General features: G+C 33.3%; 1 protein-coding gene across 5 annotated transcripts in view; it reads right to left on the bottom strand.

Annotated features, from left to right (window-relative positions):
• Nucleotides 1-19,306, bottom strand: part of LOC148622318 (uncharacterized) — a 28,678-nt gene extending 9,372 nt beyond the window's left edge. The window contains exons 1-3 of one of the 5 annotated variants that reach the window (XM_088572136.1): nt 19,241-19,306; nt 16,308-16,473; nt 4,328-4,377 (exon numbers count right to left, since the gene is read on the bottom strand). The gene's annotated coding sequence lies outside the window, so the exon portion shown is untranslated. Of the gene's footprint in view, nt 1-4,327; nt 4,378-4,599; nt 4,830-4,891; nt 5,447-16,307; nt 16,474-16,851; nt 19,178-19,240 lie in introns of those variants that run through there. The other 4 variants (XM_088572138.1, XM_088572134.1, XM_088572135.1 and 1 more) reach the window with 4 other exon arrangements.
• Between the last annotated feature and the right edge of the window lie 433 nt (nt 19,307-19,739).

The raw sequence follows: 19,739 nt of genomic DNA, 5'->3' as shown, positions 1-19,739 counted from the left end.
CTTAATCGAAGGGTTACTGAACCGTGATTCATTGAGTCCCGAGTCCAGTGGAGACAATATAATACGAAGTGAATCAACCACCGAAGAGAACTCTTCTAAAAATAAACTTAACTATGAGATTGAACTATCATATAAACATTAGTTAAAGGAGCAACACTATAAATTGTGCTAAAGAATCATGTTAATCGATGCTTCCTTGTGGGAATATTGCACTGGTGTTACAAATTCACTAAAGTGCTCTGCCTCGTTGAGATGTTAATGCCAACAATTTTAAAGTACTAGTTTTTGTAAGAATAAGGACAACTTTAGAACACTTTAGAACAGTCTAATATTTACGACGATGTACTCGTATTATTCACACATAACATGCTTGTCAAGTCTCAAATTTCTTACGATGTTCAAAGTATACTTGTCAAGACCCCGACTATCTTACGATGTACTGGTACTTAACACAAAACATGTTCGTGGAAACCCTGACTATCTTACGATGCACTCGTATTTGCACAAAGACCCCGACTATCTTACAGTTGCGATCATTTCTAACCTCTCATCGATCCCGTCAGGATTCGCTGTCATAGAACAGTTCTAAACTGTCAGAAACTGTCCTGACCCGCGACACATTTTGTCAGGGTCTGTCAGGGCTTTGGACAAGCTCTGCCATGGGTCCTGACACCCTCCTGTCAGGACCTGTTCTAGGTAGAACAGATATGTGGATTAGAAGAGTTCCTGACATATTCTGACAGTCATACGCTCGAAAATACTTCTCTGACTGAATTACATGCAGTACATGTACGTGATTCCGAAAAAATGCGTAGTACAATGTACCGGAATCCCGTACGACGAATCGTACGACGAGAAGGAAGCCTTGCTATGTTTAAACTTGATATTTTTCTTCAATTTTTAACCCGACTTTAATGCATGAGATGCAGTACCAACAAAAGTTATTGCCTGCCGTACCTGCAACGTCCCTGAATTTGGACTGAATTCTTTTGGTTGCAGATCTAGACACCGGTATGATACAGAGTACCTATATATATTGACAATTTTAAACAGTTTATACAGAAATTTTAGACCTTTATGTAACTTTAAAGTATTCACAAGAACATGACATTTTTGAAGAATTTTGACATCAATATATAAGTCGCAGTCTCCCACGTGGCAAGTATGTTACCAAAAAAAAACCCAGCATTTTAGTCAATAATTTTAGACTCCCAAGGAAATCAAAAGTGCTCGCACTCATACATTCTTCAAGAATAAGATATTTTTAAAGAATTTTGACTCAAATAAATGTGTTACAGCCACCCAGATGATAGTTTTTTTGAAAAAATTAGCATTTCAGACATTTTGGAAGAATTTTGACATAAATAGACAAGTCGCAGTCACCCACGTGGTAGTTATGTTACAAAAAAAAACATTTTAGTCAATAATTTTAGACCCTCATGGAAAATGAAAGTGTGCGCACTCATACATTTTGAAAGAATATGACATTTTGTAAAGAATTTTGTCGCAAATGTATGTGTCACAGCCACTACATGATATTTATATTGACAAATTAATCATTTCAGTCATTATTTTTAGATCCTCATGGAAATTAAAAGTGTGGGCACTCATATATATGCTGGAATATGACATTTTTGAAGAATTTTGACAGAATTATATGTGTCACAGTCACCCACATGATAGTTATATTGAAAAAAATAAGCATTTTAGTCAATAGTTTTAGACCATTATGAAAAACAAAACTGATTGCATTCAAACATTTTATAGAATTTTTTGAATTTTTACTTAAATACAGGTGTCACCGTCACTAATATGAAACTAACATTTTTAATTTCTACATTTTTAGAAAATGTAGAAATTAAAAATGTTAGTTTCATATTAGTGACGGTGACACCTGTATTTAAGTAAAAATTAAAAAAATTCTACATTTTTACAAAAGATAAGACCATGCAGGTAAATTGGAAGTGTTCACACTCATATTCGTTGCTAAAAGTAGAATTTTGAAGAATTTTGACCGAAATATTTTTCTTGGACTCCTTAATTCCCAACTGTACTCTGCAGAGAAAATAATCATTTGTCCGGAATAAAATGTGAATTCAACCTGTAACTCATTTAAATGTAGCTATATACTAAATTTCAAGTCAATATCTCCAATACGACCGAGACAATAATGCCGTACTCATATTTCGCGTTTACCCCCGATTCTCATTGGTAAATTATGTTCTTGGGATTTATCCTTGAACAACATTAAAATCCGATTAACCGTAATCGATCATGGTCGCAATATTCGCTTCCGGATTATAAAAACATCATGATGGTTCAGTATAATAAAACATTTAATTTGCCTACTGTTAATTCGGAAAACAGTAAATTTATTTCCCCTCGATACCAACTTTTACCTTCGGCGTTGCCTCAATTTATAGCAGACACATAGGGGTAAAAAAATACTATTCCCCTCATTACAATTAAACTAATGTAACGGTATAGTACATCCATCATAAGCTTTGGTTGTTTGTTGGTGTAATTGTACATCTTTAATTTTATCGTTGTTTTACCAAATGGTCTTAGTCAAGATTTCAGTTATAAAAATTATTTCTATAATTGAAATTATACAGCGGAAATTTTTTTTTTGCTGGATATGAGCATAAATGCTGACCCCAAAAGCCCTAATATATGGATAGAACTAAATTCAAGATTGACAAACCCTTTTCTTAGCATCATTAACAAATATCCATTAAAAGACCTTTTCAAAAAGCAGTCACTCTTAAAGAAGTCCACGGAGAGAAACTAAGAAGTTCTCTGCAGACAGTGTTTGCCCTTTTTGATCGAGTTACCCCTATGTTTTACTTCTACCCACGACAATCATCTTGATACGCCAACAACCAACAATTGCAAATGTATATAATTATATACAAGACTACAGTCCACTCTAACTATACTTCAACAGATACGAAGGTGACAAAGGAGTTGATTCACTAAAATTACTACCGACCTATTTTTGGAAAATATCAACTCACATTTCTGAAAAAAGGTTTTAAAACAAAACAATAAAAACTGTTGAATGTTTAATTTGCATCCTGTCGAGACATAATAACGACAAAATGACGTCATTAAATTGTTTCAACTCTATCAACATTGAAATTGTGAAAAAGGAACTTTAGTTTAGATTTTTAATTAAAAAATATTTAAAAATATAGAGCGCATGCTTTGGACTATATAATTTACCTTTAGTTGTATGGATATTTTTATTAATTATAGTTTATCGCAAGTGCATTATTATTTCATCCATAAAGAATGTTAAGAAATCAATTCAGATGAATCGTCTATCTTCGCTGGTTTTCGTTTAATGTATCTATGCAAAACCTGCATAATCTCGATTAATGAATGTTTTCCATGTAAAATAATATATGTTGTACTAGATGGGTTCTTGATCTCGTCAGGATTTTAAATCCATTCTTTCACTCAGTCACGTGACCTAAACTCTGGATTTACACCACTAAACAATTTAGTAAATAGTACATGATGCTGAGCGTCATATTGATATTTTTTAGTTACTAACCGGTCCATATATTGCAATGTGACCCAAAGTAGCATGAACAACTTGCTAAATCATTCTTTTTTTTCTATATAATTAACTCTGGATCTTCGTATGGAAGAACAGAGAAAACATACTCAACTTCTCAAGTAATGACGTCACGTTCTTCATTTGAAAGCGAGGCGGCCCATACGTAGGTCCATATAATTTCCTAACGGACCATATGACGTCATATCAAAGAAAGTGAACAAATAAAATCTTTATAAACTATAATATATGAAAATATAGTTTTCCTTTCTCAAAGGATAAAATGGAACGCGTGAAAACGGAACATTTTTCTCACGGAATAACCACACCTTGACACGTACATAAAATAACCTTTCCATTGTATAGCAGACGCTGTGAACTTTTTAAAATGTGTTTTTGTAGTTTATGTCGTCGTTCTAATAGATAGAAAGTAATATATACCACGCTATATTCACCTTGATTTCTATAGGGAAAACATATGAACACGACATCACTGTGCTACATGTATAATAAAATAATAAATCCAATTTCGGTTCACTTTCTTCTATCGACTTTAGTCCATATGCATGATTTGAAAAGTTTCGTTACAAAAGATAGTAGCATTCCGTGCTAAATAAGAAGTTAAAATATTTTCTTTTTTTTTTATAAATTTATGCGTTCCGTAGATTTGGTTTCTTTTGTTTAATTGTTTGAAAAAAAAATTAAATCCAACTTTACCTAGCACCACATATATTGTAAGCTATACATATATAAATAGACTCTTACGTTATTCTTCAGAGCACTTAATCAGGTATACTTTCCTTCATCCCAACTTCCTGTAAAAAAAGATATAGATTCAATCAATTAATATTAAAACGATATCAAATATTTTTGTATTAAACAGTAAAAACGTTTTAAAATGCAGAAAAATCCCGACGTGTAAGTATAGTTAGTAAATTTTCAGGTAAAACTCGTTGTCATAAAACGGTGATATTGTATACTTCTCCTTCGACGGTATATTTCGAACAACAACAAAATCTTGTACCAAAAATAACAACCTTTTCTTTTTCGGATTCCCTCAGAAGCGGTACTATTAAATTATGACGTCATATAGCTTCATTTATTATCACGCGCGTCGACTCGTACTAGCAATCAAATCAATGTCGAAAACGGCATGAAATTGATTTTATCTCAGAAATACATATACATATATATTTGGTTATCGGCGATGACATATAGTCCGATATGACAAATACAAAACATGCTTTGACATTCCATTTACGTATAATTCCCCAATGTCCATATCACGTGACAACATAACGCTGTCGACATAAATATGACGTAACGTACACTTGACATGGCAGTGATATCCACTTCAACATCCGCATACTATCCTCGATAAAATCCATTGTTTACATCATTCGATCATAAATCTGCCATTGAAGTACACACAATAACAAGTCTTCACCTTTCCCGAACATTTACCTTTGTCTATACACTAATGTTTTGTACACTCATGTGTTCAGTTCTAGTATTGATCCGTTTTCCTTTGAGCCCTGTGAACCTATTCACAATCGTTTCCCTCTGTGGCTATTATCTGCCAAAATTAATAACTTGTGTCCAATCAACGCGCGTTGCCATTGGAAACCGTTTAATAACCCTAGCTTCAGGCTGATATCCGCTCCTTTGACATGCTAATCATGACAGCTGAACTGATCTCAAATACTGGCAGCGGGCCAAGTTTATTTAATTACTGTTATCTCCACTGTACTTGTACAAGTTTTATGTAGCGACAACATAAATGTTTTCAATACGTATAACAGAGCGAGTGTACTATTTTTGGGAAATGATTTATAGGAGTGCGCCTTAATTAAAAAAAAAGATTAGTACCGACGGATATGATTTTAACGATTCTGTAGATGTTTTGTTGAACCTATTTCACGCTGACATTTAACATTTAAATACCACTTTCTGCTTGGTTTGATTTATTCTAGCAAACAAAGAGTTATGTGTCGTCTGCTACAATAAGATTTGGCACTCGGCCCAGTAGACTTATTCATACAAAACACGCCATTCAAATTTAACGACTGATTGGCATTTCTATAGCACGATCAATAATGCTCGAGGCACTAACAATTTAATTTAACAACAGCGCAATTTACCTGTGGCGATTAGCCGTGGTTATTGACTGATTATTATATCTCACAACACAGGTAAAATTTGTACATGTGTATGAACTATCTGACACACCTGTGGTCGTTTCGCGAATAATATAAACACACGAAGATATGTCTCGAATGTGTACACAGTATAATATCTGTAATCAGATAAAGACGGTCTAGTGATGAATCATCACAGGAAATGTTATAATCAAGATCCTGCCTGATAGTTTTCCCACAAATAAACAAGATCTTAGGATTTCCCGTGTATAATCTAAAGGTTTATTGCGACATAAAAAATAAGAGCATACAAAAGTCTAGTGTGTTTGTTTGTGTTTGTGTATGTTCATTATAAACATAATTTTTAATAAATCTGTATGATACAATGTATCTTACAATTTAAAAGCAAATAGTATGTTTTATTTAATTTGATCAGAAAAAGACACTTGATTAACAATAATACGCTATTCTTAAAAATGATTAATAATGTTAAAGCTTAATTGAAATATTAAATCTTTGTAGTTAGCGATGCATTACTCAACATGAAAGTTCTAGCAGACAAAGCAGCTTACAACATCGTTGTAATAGAAAATACAATGTATATGGCAAAATATATAAAGTCAATATGTATTTACAATGAAAAATATTTATAACAATATACAAAAACTTCATTACAAACAAACAAATAGTAAATCACAAATCAAATTAATTTACAATAAACCAATAACCAGATTTTGTTGAAATTATGCATGAAAAATGTAGGCTATCACAGAACCCCCAAAAAGGAAAATTAAAACATATTTGGCGTACATCCACGAAATTAAACACATGACCAAAGTCAGAGGACGTTTACATTCTTTTTTATGTTTGTAGGAATGATACGCAGTAGCTGAACCAATACACTTTTGACTACGAAATTCGATTAAAAATATCGGGTTCCTCTTTTGTTGTTGCTTGAACCATTTTGGTTTTTTTTCTATTGATGGTGTTCTTTTTTAACTTAATTATAATGTTTGACCTTCAATCTATTAATCGGTAAATATAGAGCAATTAAAATAAGACCAAGATAATTTTGAAGCCTGAAAGACATATAATTAAAGCAATCTTTTTTCTTATTTTCTTTCCGTAAAATATCCCTAAGATATCATAGACTTGCATGACAATACATTGACTTAACAATATTAAAAAAAGAACTTATTGAGAGCCGTATTTTATATCGAAGTAAGATAACTGCTCCAAGGAGAGTACTTCTTCGGGAAACATTTTATGATTATTAAATCGCAGAAGTATACATTTTAGACGATATGAAACATCGTTTATAAGAGAGAGTAAAACTAATATGAAACAAAGGAAAAACTTACTTCAGAACATAATATGGACTTGAAAACGGGATAAAAAAGAAAACAAACATTACAAAACAAAACAAAATCGAAAACAAACAAACAAACAAACAAACAAATTATACCCTGAATATCAACTCCCTTAAAAGAAATCAGAATTAAATCTAACGATGTACATGCACAAAACATTTTTTTAATCAGTTTAAAAATGAGGTTCGTAACCTATAATATTACATTTATCTTGCATTACTACCCGGTTAGAATTATTTCAATGATTCACATTAATCACATTTCTCTGATCACTGTTATATATTTCCTGCACACGTTATATATAATATGATAAATTGAAAACCAAAACCAAAACAATAATTTGGTTGACAAAAAAAAATAAATTTAGACGTTTCATCAAACTTAAACTGTTTTTTTTCCTGCAAGTCTTCACTTTTCAATTGCTTTAGAAGATTATCGTGTAAATAAGCTAAAAAGCAACACTTTCATATTTTTACAATATATTTTTATGGTGTATCCATCAGCACCATGAAAACTGATTTATTCAACGGGTCATAGTTTTCCTTCCGTCGTTGTCTACCCCGGACTTGACTTTTGATGATCAACTCGGCGGGTGTTTCTAGAAAAGCAGAGGACGCTTACCCTACCGGTGCACCTGGTCCATGCTCCCAGTTTTTAGTGGAGTCCGAGTTGCTCATTTACTTTTGTTACTTTGTATGTGTTTTCCATGTCTGATCTTTGTCCCTGGATTACATTCTTTTGATTACCACTATAACCTTGGTTCCCTTGATTACTCTTTATTAATGCAAGATAAACTTGAGAAAAATCTCAAAGTAGTCTTCATAGAAGGTAAGAAAAGTGCAAAATACTGACAAAAATATATCGATCTAGCTATATAATATGTGATCAAAAGGATCGGTATCCTAAAGGAACCAACTGTTTTCCTTAAATCATTTCAATTATATGAAGTGAGCGAAAGGCAAAAGTCATCGTCGGAAGAATGGGAACAATCAGCATTTGTTAGCCAGTAAAATTATTTTTTTCCACACCACAAGAGCTTGCAAAATACTTCGTAAAATCAAATTTTGAGCTTTTGTTTTCTTGTTTTGTTTCGACTGAATATAAAACTAAGCTTCCAGACAAACGCGAGAAATGTCATATTGTTGCAACAGTTCAATTACTATTTGTTGCAAGTCCATCATTGCATCTATATATGTAGACGTAGTATTGACACTTTTGAATCATTCTAAATATAACAGACTTTAGTTGTCGAGTATCAGTTTCTTCGGCTCCTGCGTATGGAGTGTTCATATCACAACTCATACGTTATGCCAGAGCTTGCCGAAACTACGAAGACTTTTTGTATCGCGCTAGAAGTCTAACAAATAGGCTTCTGGAACAGGGTTATGTTGCTACAAGATTGAAGTCATCACTACAGAAGTTTTATGGTCGTCATCATGAACTCGTGGATCGTTATGATGTATTCATCAGCACCATGAAAACTGATTTATTCAACGGGTCATAGTTTTCCTTTCCTCGTTTGTCTACCCCGGACTTGACTTTTTATGATCAACTCGGCGGGTGTTTCTAGAAAAGCAGAGGACGCTCCCAGTTTTTAGTGGAGTCCGAGTTGCTCATTTACTTTTGTTACTTTGTATGTATGATTTCAGTTACTTTATGTTCTTTGTTGTTTGTTTCTGTTTTCCATGTCTGGTCTTTGTCCCTGGATTACATTCTTTTGATTACCGCTATAACTTTGGTTCCCTTGATTACTCTTTCTCTTGTTTTAAACTTTCCCTCCGCTAGTGTTTATTTTTCAGACCTTGTACTGCACACAGTAGAACCTCTCGGCGATTGATCTGGCTTCCTATTTCGATATTTTTGGTTTTGGGTACTTCTTGTATACAATTATTATTTTTTATTTATAACTTCTCCTATATATTGATTCTAATGCTGCTGATAACAACAAACAAATTAATTTAGGCAACATCAAACATAATGACAATATAAAACAGATATAAGCAATTTAAAACCTGTCTATATGCAATACACATTATCCTATACAAAATATATACATGTAAAGTAATCTTCAAAAGTACATCGGTTGCCTGGGACAACCCATAAAGCTATATAAACTTAATTCCGATGGGGTCCCTCGTGAGACGTAACTTATTGAAACATGTGTACAGCATATCGGAATTTACAATACATATATATATATATATATGATTGTATTTTTTTTTTTTGTATTTACCTTCATTTCCATGATAGTCAAAAACTAACTATGTAACAGTATGAATAACAATTTTCGATCTACCATTTGAAATCTATCAATGTCTTCCACAAAAGTGATAACGAGTGTCCGTATTACTTGTTGTCAAATTATTTTATATGTCTGATAGAATTCCACCCAATCCATTATTCTTTTTATATTTCGAAATCGTATTACAAAGACAAATCTTTGATTGTTTCTAATGTCTTTTTATTTAATGATAATATAATACAATACACGAGTATTTTCTTATTTGTTGCGTTCTTGGTTTTGCAAATATGTTGTGAAGAGTGTTGGTAGTCAAACTGGCTAATGTTTGTGATATCAGTTGATCTGCCTAAGAAATAAAATCAGGACTGAATGTAGTACATTTTTGTTGTATATCCTTTTAGTTTAGAACATGTCTTTTTTTTTAAATTCTGACGTGTTTGAATCATCCCATTACTGACGCTATTGTATTTTTTGCCAATATTTATAAATACCTAGAATGTCCGGTAAATTCGATTTGCTACATGAAATCACATTTTATTTAGGCTTTGATTTCTCTTTAAACCCCTTGCAGCTTACGAAGGAACTCTATGTATAAATAGTTTTATAAATATGTGAGTTTTCCTCTTGATTGATGTTTCTCTTGGCTTTATTTCTGAAAAAGTACATCAAGGTTGATGATAGAATATTAGTTAGAAGATTTTGTATTAATTAAAATTGTTGGCAACATACTGCGGTATTGGAACGTTTTGTTGTTGTTATTCTATGGAAATAGTTAAAGAAATGGTAATTCCACGTTTTTATTAGATTATATTAGCCCCATAGCTTGAGCTTGATTTTACCTTATAACTGATAGAAGAGGAAAACCCATGATAAAATTAAATGATAAACGAGATGACCTTTTTTTTCATTTTTCTTTGGTAACAATCCATATAATCCTACAACATTGGGTTTCTTCTGTCTAGCCATAACCCTTTTTGAAAAACCATCGCTACTGCACGGACGTTGTGTATCGTGCAAACCGACTTTTAAGAGCACTTTTTATGAAAAAAGATATGTTGCCTGCAAATCAAGGTCACCACTTTAAGAATTCAAATGCCGACACTACAATTGTTTTCAAACGAAATAGTGCCTCAACCAAAACCACAAGGACTACTAGTGTATCAGAATCTTTATGATTGGCACCATATTTATTCAGTCTACAATGGATTGATGTTTTAAAATTAGATATGTATCTTGAATGGCACGCACTATTTGTATATCTCCACCTGCTGATCCTTTTATCCGCTCCAACGAGGCAAACTTCATCAAAAATTTACTCCGTCAAAAGGAACGCAAGTTTGCACAGTCCTTTAATTCCTTTGATTCTAATGTTTTGTCACTAAATAATATTGGATTTAGTTACCCTCTTCATTTCTTCCACAAGAAAGAGGTTTTAAACAAGGAAACTAGAGACACATCGAATTCTGATTCTTACCTTGACTTTAATTTCAAAATTGGAAGAAGGTAAATGTTTTCATCGAAAAGATAAGAAAAATCCGACGACGACTTTGATGTTCCCATTGTCAAATAACCAGTTTTATATAAAAAAACTTTCAAGTCACTCCGGTGTATGGACCTTTTGCAACTCGAATCATACGTTTCCTCGGAAAGTACCACCATTTCACTAATTGGAAGTCGAATATGGCGTCGTTTTCATTTGCAAGAGTCACGGGACAAATCGTGGTCAGAATGGCGATGTTTTAAGCGGCACGATTTCTGATGAAAACTCGCTTCGTGTGACAATTTCTATTACCATCGGTAAAAAAAATAAAATAAACGTTCAAATTATGATCATTTATCTACATATTTATCCTTTCAAGACAGCGAAATTAATCAGTAGGAATGATTCTGTCAGCTTTTAAGTCACTTACCCCTTTGTCAGAAATTTGCCGGTTGCCGGCAAAAAATTAAGATATCTTCACTTTCCGATTCTGAACAGCTTAGAAATTTCAACATGGCAAAGTATTCAAATTCTGAGACTACTTCACAGAGTTTGCAGTCATTATCTGGTGTGGAATGCAATTCTGTCAGCTTTTTTCTAAATTACGCATCGAGCAAGGGAAGTAACCCGGTATGGAAGTATTTGGAAGTTCCAAACAGAGTTAGTTTCAACCCATATATTCAATTAAAAATGTCTAAAAAAATAATGTAACTAGGTTATAATAAAAAGAAGAAAAGAACTTTTTGTCAAAATATTCCTCTTGCACTCATCTGTACCAGAATGACTTGTAAGCCAAAGTGGACAAAAATACATTTTTAATATTAACTTTTTATTTTCTAATATCAGAAAACTATGTCTTAGTATTAGCATAAACCTGTAACTAAAAACAAGTCTGTGAAATTAGAAATTTATTTTTATTGATGAATTCATTTTCATATTAGATATTGATTCTTGAATATTAGATCTGAATTTTTAATATTGAAAAAGATAGTTATTTTTTTATATTGAGAATTCACATATTAAAATTTTAGTTTTTGACATTAGAAATTCATTTTTATATAAAACAAATCAATTTCTTATGGGAAATTATTTTTCTAAGATAAAATTCCTTTTTATATTTTCTAATATTGTTGTCAATGGATTTTTTTTAATATCAACATTGAATTTTTTTTTCAAAAAAATATTCTTTTTTATACATATCATTATTAAATAAATTTTGTTTGTTTGTTGGGGTTTAACGTCCGAGCAGCAATATTTCAGCTATATTCAGACGATGAACATGAAATTGATGATAAAATGAACATGAAATGATGATGAAATGAAAAAGGGATGGGACACAAGGACAATGGGGTCGACAAATTTTGATTGCCACTGGAAATAGGGAGAGGTGGCTACGGTAAGGCAATCTAGCCTCCTGTGGCGGAGCCCTATGGTTCCTACTCCGGGAGAATACCACAGTAGGGTTTTTTAACGTGCAAGGAACGTGGCATCTTTCCCAACACGGTGCACCACTATGGTTTGCGGTCAGGTTTTCCGTATTATAGCCTGACAACCCCAGCATGTAACATATCAGGGGTACCCCATTCCACCACCTGGGGCACACAACACACTTGCTCTGTGGGCAGAGCGCCCTAGCCCCCGGCTAGGGTTCCGAGCACTATTTAGTCGCCTTTTACGACAAGTTTAGCGCTGCTGCAGGCCTATTCTTTTAACACCCGCACCTGCACGGGGCCTATTAAATAAAGAACTGCTATACAAGTGGTTTACAATTTTCTTATTTACTAACTTAATTATTCAACATATTAATTTGCTGACACATTCCATTTTTACTTCTGTCAACTGTTTTCCAATGGCATGTATCCTTAATGACAAAAGAAAAGGGATAACATACATTTTTGTATGTACATACCAGTTGTGGAAGGTATATTAGGTAAAGTATAAATCATAGCAGGACATGAATACACAATAAGTATCATGAAATAGATTGTTACTTATATTTCCTTGTGCAGTTTCTAAGCAAATGAAAAAATATAATTCCTATAAAAATGCTAGGTTAACTGAGGAGAGAAAGGTTGAGGTATTGTTCAGGTTTGATAAATAAAAATATATGCACCGAAGTCTCACTTTTAGCAAAAAAAAAATATAGTACTACACAAAACAAATGTAAAATTATAACAAAAAATTGACTAGTCTGAAAAATATTCATATTCATGATGTTGACTTATCCCAAAGTCTTTCAAATGCAAAAAATACCAGTTTTATATATTGTAAACCTCGATATGCTGTACACGTGTTTCAAGGAGTAACCTCTCATCAGCAGCATTAAAACCAAATATGTAGGAAGATCATAATCAAAATATTTGTTGTATACAAATACAAGTACTCATAACCAAATCTATCACAAGAGGAGGCCAAATCCAACACCGAGAGGTTCTACCATATGCAATGCAAGGAATGAAGCCTCGGTGTTTTACGAAAATTGCAAATACAGTTGACAGCTATCATGCCTATGTCATGATAAATCTTTGTATGGTATTTTACAATAGATAAAAGAAGAAAGTCCATAATGTTTCAATTGGGTGTAAAATTTTGTCATGTTTTCTCAAACTGTCAAAGCAAAACAAAGGGATGGGAAAAAAGGGGAGGGACAAATAAACAAATACTTCCAAAACCTACATAGGATAACCAAGTCAGAATGGAATGAAGAACATATAACTCATTTCCAACTCCAAGGTTACAATACAAAGTCGATTTAGAAGAATTAGAGTGCAAATACACGAGAAAAATTAATGACAACGTGCATTTTGGGTAACCTCCGAAGCATTGCAAATAAACATTGAGACCGACCTTGAACATGGAATTCCCTTTCAGATCTTGAAGTTCATTGGTCAACCTATATTTTAATAGATACGACGTGTGAAATGCAATTCTGTCAGCCTGTCCATTGGCTCAAAATCAAAACAATGAAATCTCGTTCTTCGAGAGGGGGACTTTCCATGCGTTCTTTTTCCTCATTGGTCCGTCTGAAATGTTTTTGTTGATGTCATTTAGCTGAAGATTTTATTTTCGTATATGATACGATTTTTTTGTTTACCTATTTTCTAATTGATTTTAATTAATTTAATGATTCTTTGAAGCAGGGCAAAAGTAAAATTTTCCCGGGAAATTTATCGCCGCCATTTTTAGAGTTATCTGCCCATGGTTCACTGCAAATGAGATCAAACGATTTCAGGGTCACGGAGGCACTTTGCTGTTCGACTGTACTGGAATAATTGATATGTTGTCTATAGATTTTTGTCGTCATTACGAGAGTTCTAAGGTCTTCACCATGAACTGATTGTTCTATACACAGTGTCCCTTTCCAATATTACCAACGATCTCTACCTGTCATATGTATTGTTTCTTTTTCACCGGACCTGGTCTTTCATCGAGCAGTCGAGTGTCTTGCAAGAAACAGGAACTACTCATCTCCAAAAACAGGAGTTTACCATTGTATTTAGAGGGTTAGTGCTGTTTGGTTTTCAGTGAGTATCTTTTAAGTTTTATCGTGTAGTACGATTTCTTCCTTTTAGTGTACCCGTTACTGTTTTGTCCAAGGATACGTCCTTATCTCTACCTTTGGCATTGCTTCAACTTGTTCTTACAGATATGAGTTTAGAGCAAAGTAAAATTATTTAAAATACATCAAAGTAATCACCAAGGCAATCCTGATTTGTTTGTCTCATCAAATTAACATTTTTTAAACGCCGGATTTTCTTACAAAGGTCCCGTTTTCCATTTTACAAGTAACTTTGTAGTACCATCGTATATTTCTGTGTGTAATCCATTTTTTCTTATACTTTTTTTATTCTTCTCATAATATATGGAAAGAAAGCTGGTCATTTTGTAGACATCTTTATCTACATCTCTATATCTGTTTATTGTAATTTTGGGGTCACTTTGAACGCCTTCTGTTCATCAAGAAGGGAAAATAAGGGTAATTGCAATTTCTTTAGTGGAAATTGTGCACCTGTGCTTGCTCCGGAATGGTTCTTATATATCTTATGAATTTGTCCTCAAAAAGCAATGTAACTGTATATATATTGAATCGCCTCACGCATTCCTTGTCTACCACTATGGTGTTTTTACAGATCAATACGATGCTATTTGGCGTTTAATCTGAAGATGCAACATCTTATTTGTCATGGATGGTGGAAAGGGGCTGTATCTCTAAAAAGTGATGTTGCCTTTATTATCTGTGTTAAGAAAACAAAATTGAAGCATTCATCTTACTGCTTTCATCCACTAAGATAGTGTTACCATTCCTACCCTTGTCTTGTCCATTTCTTGCATAGCCATTTATTCAACCAATTAGAAATGTAAAATCAAACTTCTAGTCAATAGATTACGGTTCACGGCGTTAAGGTTATTTAGCTGTATTATCTGTATTATCGATGATATTTATATCACCCCGACAGAATCATTCCGAAATGGACAATGGTGACAGAAAAAGTAATCAGGGGGATTTTATTTGTATTTATCATTGTTGAGGTTCGGTATTACACATTTCTGATCGAATAGTTGAGTAAAATAGTAGAACTATAAGAATAGTACTAAAAGAAGGATATGTGTCGATAGGGTGCAATCATCATCGTGTAAGTGTCTTCCTTTACCTCAAATATTTTCTACAAATTATTCATAATAAAAGTTCTGTGATACGCCCTAAAAGTAGAAAATCCATCTTCTCTTACTTTGTTCATGTCTTCGTCAAAAGACTTTATCTTTTCAACGTGTCATAGTTTTCCTTTCATCTTTCGTCTATCCTGGACTTGACTTTTTATGGGCAACTCGGCGGGTGTTTCTAGAAAAGCAGAGGACGCTTACCCTACCGGTGCACCTGGTTCATACTCCCAGTTTTTAGTAGAGTCCAGGTTTGCTTTTGTTACTTTGTATGTATGATTTTAGTTACTTTATGTTCTTTGTTGTGTATGTCTTTTCCATATCTGGTCTGTCCCTGGATTACATTCCTTTGATTACCGCTGTAACCTTGGTTCCCTTGATTACTCTTATCAAGCAGGTGGAAAACATTGTTTTACGCTTAGACAAAAAGATTATAATAAAATGACAAGATGATATGTAAAAAGAAATAAACAGACTTTAAAAAGGTAGTGTGTGTGTATGGGACACCAGCACTTCCTTTCAAACAGTTTAGAGATGCGTCCTTGAGATCGATATGAGACACGACGAAAGAGAGCAGGTCAAAAGATTGTATTAGTGACGTGGAAACTGTTAACATTATTGGAATGGAAGATGCTTAATGTCAAAATTATGGATATATATATATATATGCATCAACAGAGTGTATTTGTAAACTTGAAACAGTTTTTAAAAATTCCACAAGGTTAGCCTCATCTACTTACCACACAACAGAAACGAGTGGAATGTACCACTGTTTTAAAAAGATATGAATATCGACAAAAGAGGTAAAACATGATTTTTTTTCATCAAGATTCTGGAGACAAACCATTAGACTTACGAAAATGGAACACGTCAAGCAAAACTGTAAAACATACGACCCTCTCCTTGATACCAACAGTTACATCTTCATGCTTAAACAAGTTACCGCACGCACTTGTATCCGTGGTATTCATTTATTGTATGTCAAAGTACCTGCCCTCATCCCTGATGTGGTGACAGAACATCTTAAAACAGATAGAATAACATTCTGTATACATTCGATATCAATCGTTTTCGTTTTTGTTTTTGTTTGTTTTTTGTTTTGTTTTGTTTTGTTTTTTTTTTTTGTTTTTTGGGTTTTTTTGCAGCCCAGTTATCAAATAACTTTAGGACAGTAAACACTTGGTAGATGGATGTGTTGCATGCAATTATAAAAACGATAGACCACAAAATGCTTTACAAGGGCGTTTCGAAGGTCGATTATTAGATAATGACCCCAAGAGTCGTTAAAAAATATGTTTCAAAGTTAAACGTTCAATTATGAGCATATTCCTTGATTTTTAACCGTTCATAATGCTTATTTTGAACCTGTTTGATAAAAAAAAATAAAGATTATAACATACATTTAAGAACGTTCGTTTCTGCTATCCAGGATATTTGACTCGAAACTAGAGCTAAAAGTAGTTATCGAATAACAAGCTACAAATTACGGATATAATAAGGTATGCTACATTGCACATATAAGAATTTGATATGTAAAAGTGCAAAAAAAAACTTTCTTTCATGCTTGTCTTGCTCGTGCATGCTGGTAAGAATACATTATTGCATGTAAACATTTTTGTAACACTATCAATTGTATCTTTTAACTCCCGAATACATTTGCGAAACTTTTTGACAATGCTCTCCGACTTCGCTCTCTTATTTTCGGAAAAGATCTTGATCAAATTTCAAACTTTATGCTTTTCGTGCATATATCACTTACCTCATGTTTCACAAAATCTCAGTTGATAATTAGGGTAACAACAAAATTACCGAACACTAATCCGATCCATATCAAGTTCATTCCAAATAGTTCTGACAAAATAGATGTTACACTACCGGAGTAGCAGGAACTGCCATGGTCCTGACTTGGTACAGGCATTTCAAGCGAAATGGTATTTAAAATATAAGTTTTTCAGAGCGCAAACCCTGCAAACCTCCCTCTTCCATTGCGGTGGTGATATTTAATAGCATTTGCATAATATAGTGTCATAATCGGTAAATAAGTGGTCATATCAGTACAAAGAATAAATTACAAAAAGCAATCATTACTTATTGTTTTAGAAGAAACGGAAACAGTTAATTAAAAATAGAACATTTTAATAAAAACCAAACAACAAAATTATAAGGAACACTATCCGCAGTAACAATTGTATTTACACTTCCCTATTACACAAATGATAAAAACGTACATTACATCTTAAAACATCAACGAATAAAATCATTTATATTAAATGATAGAGAGGTACATTACACTCTTAAAACGTCAATGAATAATATCATTCTTATCGAAAAGTTATGAGCACTACTCATTACAAATCCGCGAACCTGTTTCCATTGTATTATACTAATTTGCGTAAAGGGGAGGGGGTTTGCACTCAGTGTGGCTGAAGTTTGATCTTTTGAAAAGTGGATAAACTGTAAAAGTGCGTTAATTTGTGGATACCCACTTTCGTGGATCAAGGAAGATGCACAAATTCGTGGATTCTTGAATTTCTTGATTCTTGGTTTTGCACATGGATGGAAATCTCATTTTCGTTGGGAACCAAATTTTTTGGTCTGGCTCACCGACGAAAATCACTAAATTGGTACCCCACGAACAATAGTACTTTTACAGTACCCTCTGTGCAAATTATAATAATAATACTACTTCATACCTCTGCAAGGAGAATTATTTTGTTCTAACCCAAGCCCTACCTCACAGAAGTACATGCCACGCATGCTCTTCGACTATGTAGCAGTTAACATGACAGGATCAACTCGGAAACATATCTTGAGTAAACCAAGTCAGACCACACCCGGGCAACCGAAGATGCGAACATGGAATAAAAATATCTTGTTTCTTCTTAGGTTTCTCCAATTTGAGATATAAAAAGTAACAATTCACACCAGACCATGACTAAGTATTGTTTCAAAGGATTATGATTCACGTCGTGGTAAATCTGACGAGTTTATGGGTGAATGAATAGTTTATCAGACTATAGATATTCTTACGTCATTCACTTCTTTTGTTCCACTTACTGTTACAGCAAATACAAATCCGGTAAATTCATAAAACTGTTAAAACAAATGGTTACGGTACTATGTGTGTTATCTCCAGGAGACCCTTCAAACCCCCAATTTACTTACATTTATGTGTCCTAGCCTTTTAAATTGAACAGCATGTCGACACGTTCGTGTTAACTTGCGCTATCGTTACGTCACATACAACATGCTATGTGATTAAGTAATGACCACAATGTGTATAACTCTTTATTATTGCGTTTTATGTTTAGCCAACTACAATATTCATCAATTTAATTGAATTAATTTAGTCTAAATTAATAAAAAAAAAAATAATAAAAGATTCAGTTAGTTAATACTACACAGTATTTACCATGAACTTTCGCACTTGACAAATAATCAATAACAATCTATGATTACCAGATAACGTAGTCATGGTTACAATATTAACAGTGGCATTCAAGCCTACAATAATTGATATCGACAATGGTTGTCCTTGGTTACTCTCGTCCCAATTAATCATACCGCCCAGGTTTAAAACAGCAGACGACATCATGTTAACATGTAATTTGGCAAACAGCCAAGTTAAGGTCATGTTACACCTACTAAGTCACCTGTTATTTACAAAAAACACGATGTAATGAAATGTGTATGTGGAAGACACCGCGGTGTAAAAATAATAATTTCTATTCTTAGAATCAAACTGTCTAACTGATATAGTTTGTATAATGCAATAAAAAGTGTACTTACCACTTATATATAAGGATCTTTAACTTCTCTTTCAAGTGTTTTCTATCAATGTGCAGTCGGGGAATCTTGATTTCGGAAACTAAGGCAATTTTTCCTGTCACGTGGTCTAGGTTGAGTACAAGATATTGGCCATACGTCAAAACTCGACGTTTAACGGTTGTTTTGACGTATTTTTGGTCTTCATGGAACAAATGTTGGAATATATATTTTTTTAATGAATTTTAAAATCTTAAATAATATAGGCCAAATGTCATTATATCTAAATGAACATGTGAAAGCGCATAGTCGACTGAAAATCAAACGCTGACAGTATACATAAAAATAATGTTGACCAATGCCTGAAAATTCTGAAAAACAGTTGCACTTAAAGCCTGTCTGTTGTCATCTTATTCCTTAAATCATTTTTTGGTTACGGGTGGTCTACGGATGTTTTCAAAAGTTTGATGTGCGTATTGGAGTTTTTGTGCGATAACTTTTATTTGTTTCGATTCCGGGGAGT

The sequence above is a fragment of the Perna viridis genome, chromosome 3 (assembly GCF_037379345.1).
Source record: "Perna viridis isolate PV_CMFRI_1.1 ecotype Kerala chromosome 3, ASM3737934v1, whole genome shotgun sequence".
NCBI lineage: Eukaryota > Metazoa > Mollusca > Bivalvia > Mytilida > Mytilidae > Perna > Perna viridis.
Note: the sequence above shows the minus strand (reverse complement) of the source record. Positions and strands in the feature narration are given on the sequence as shown.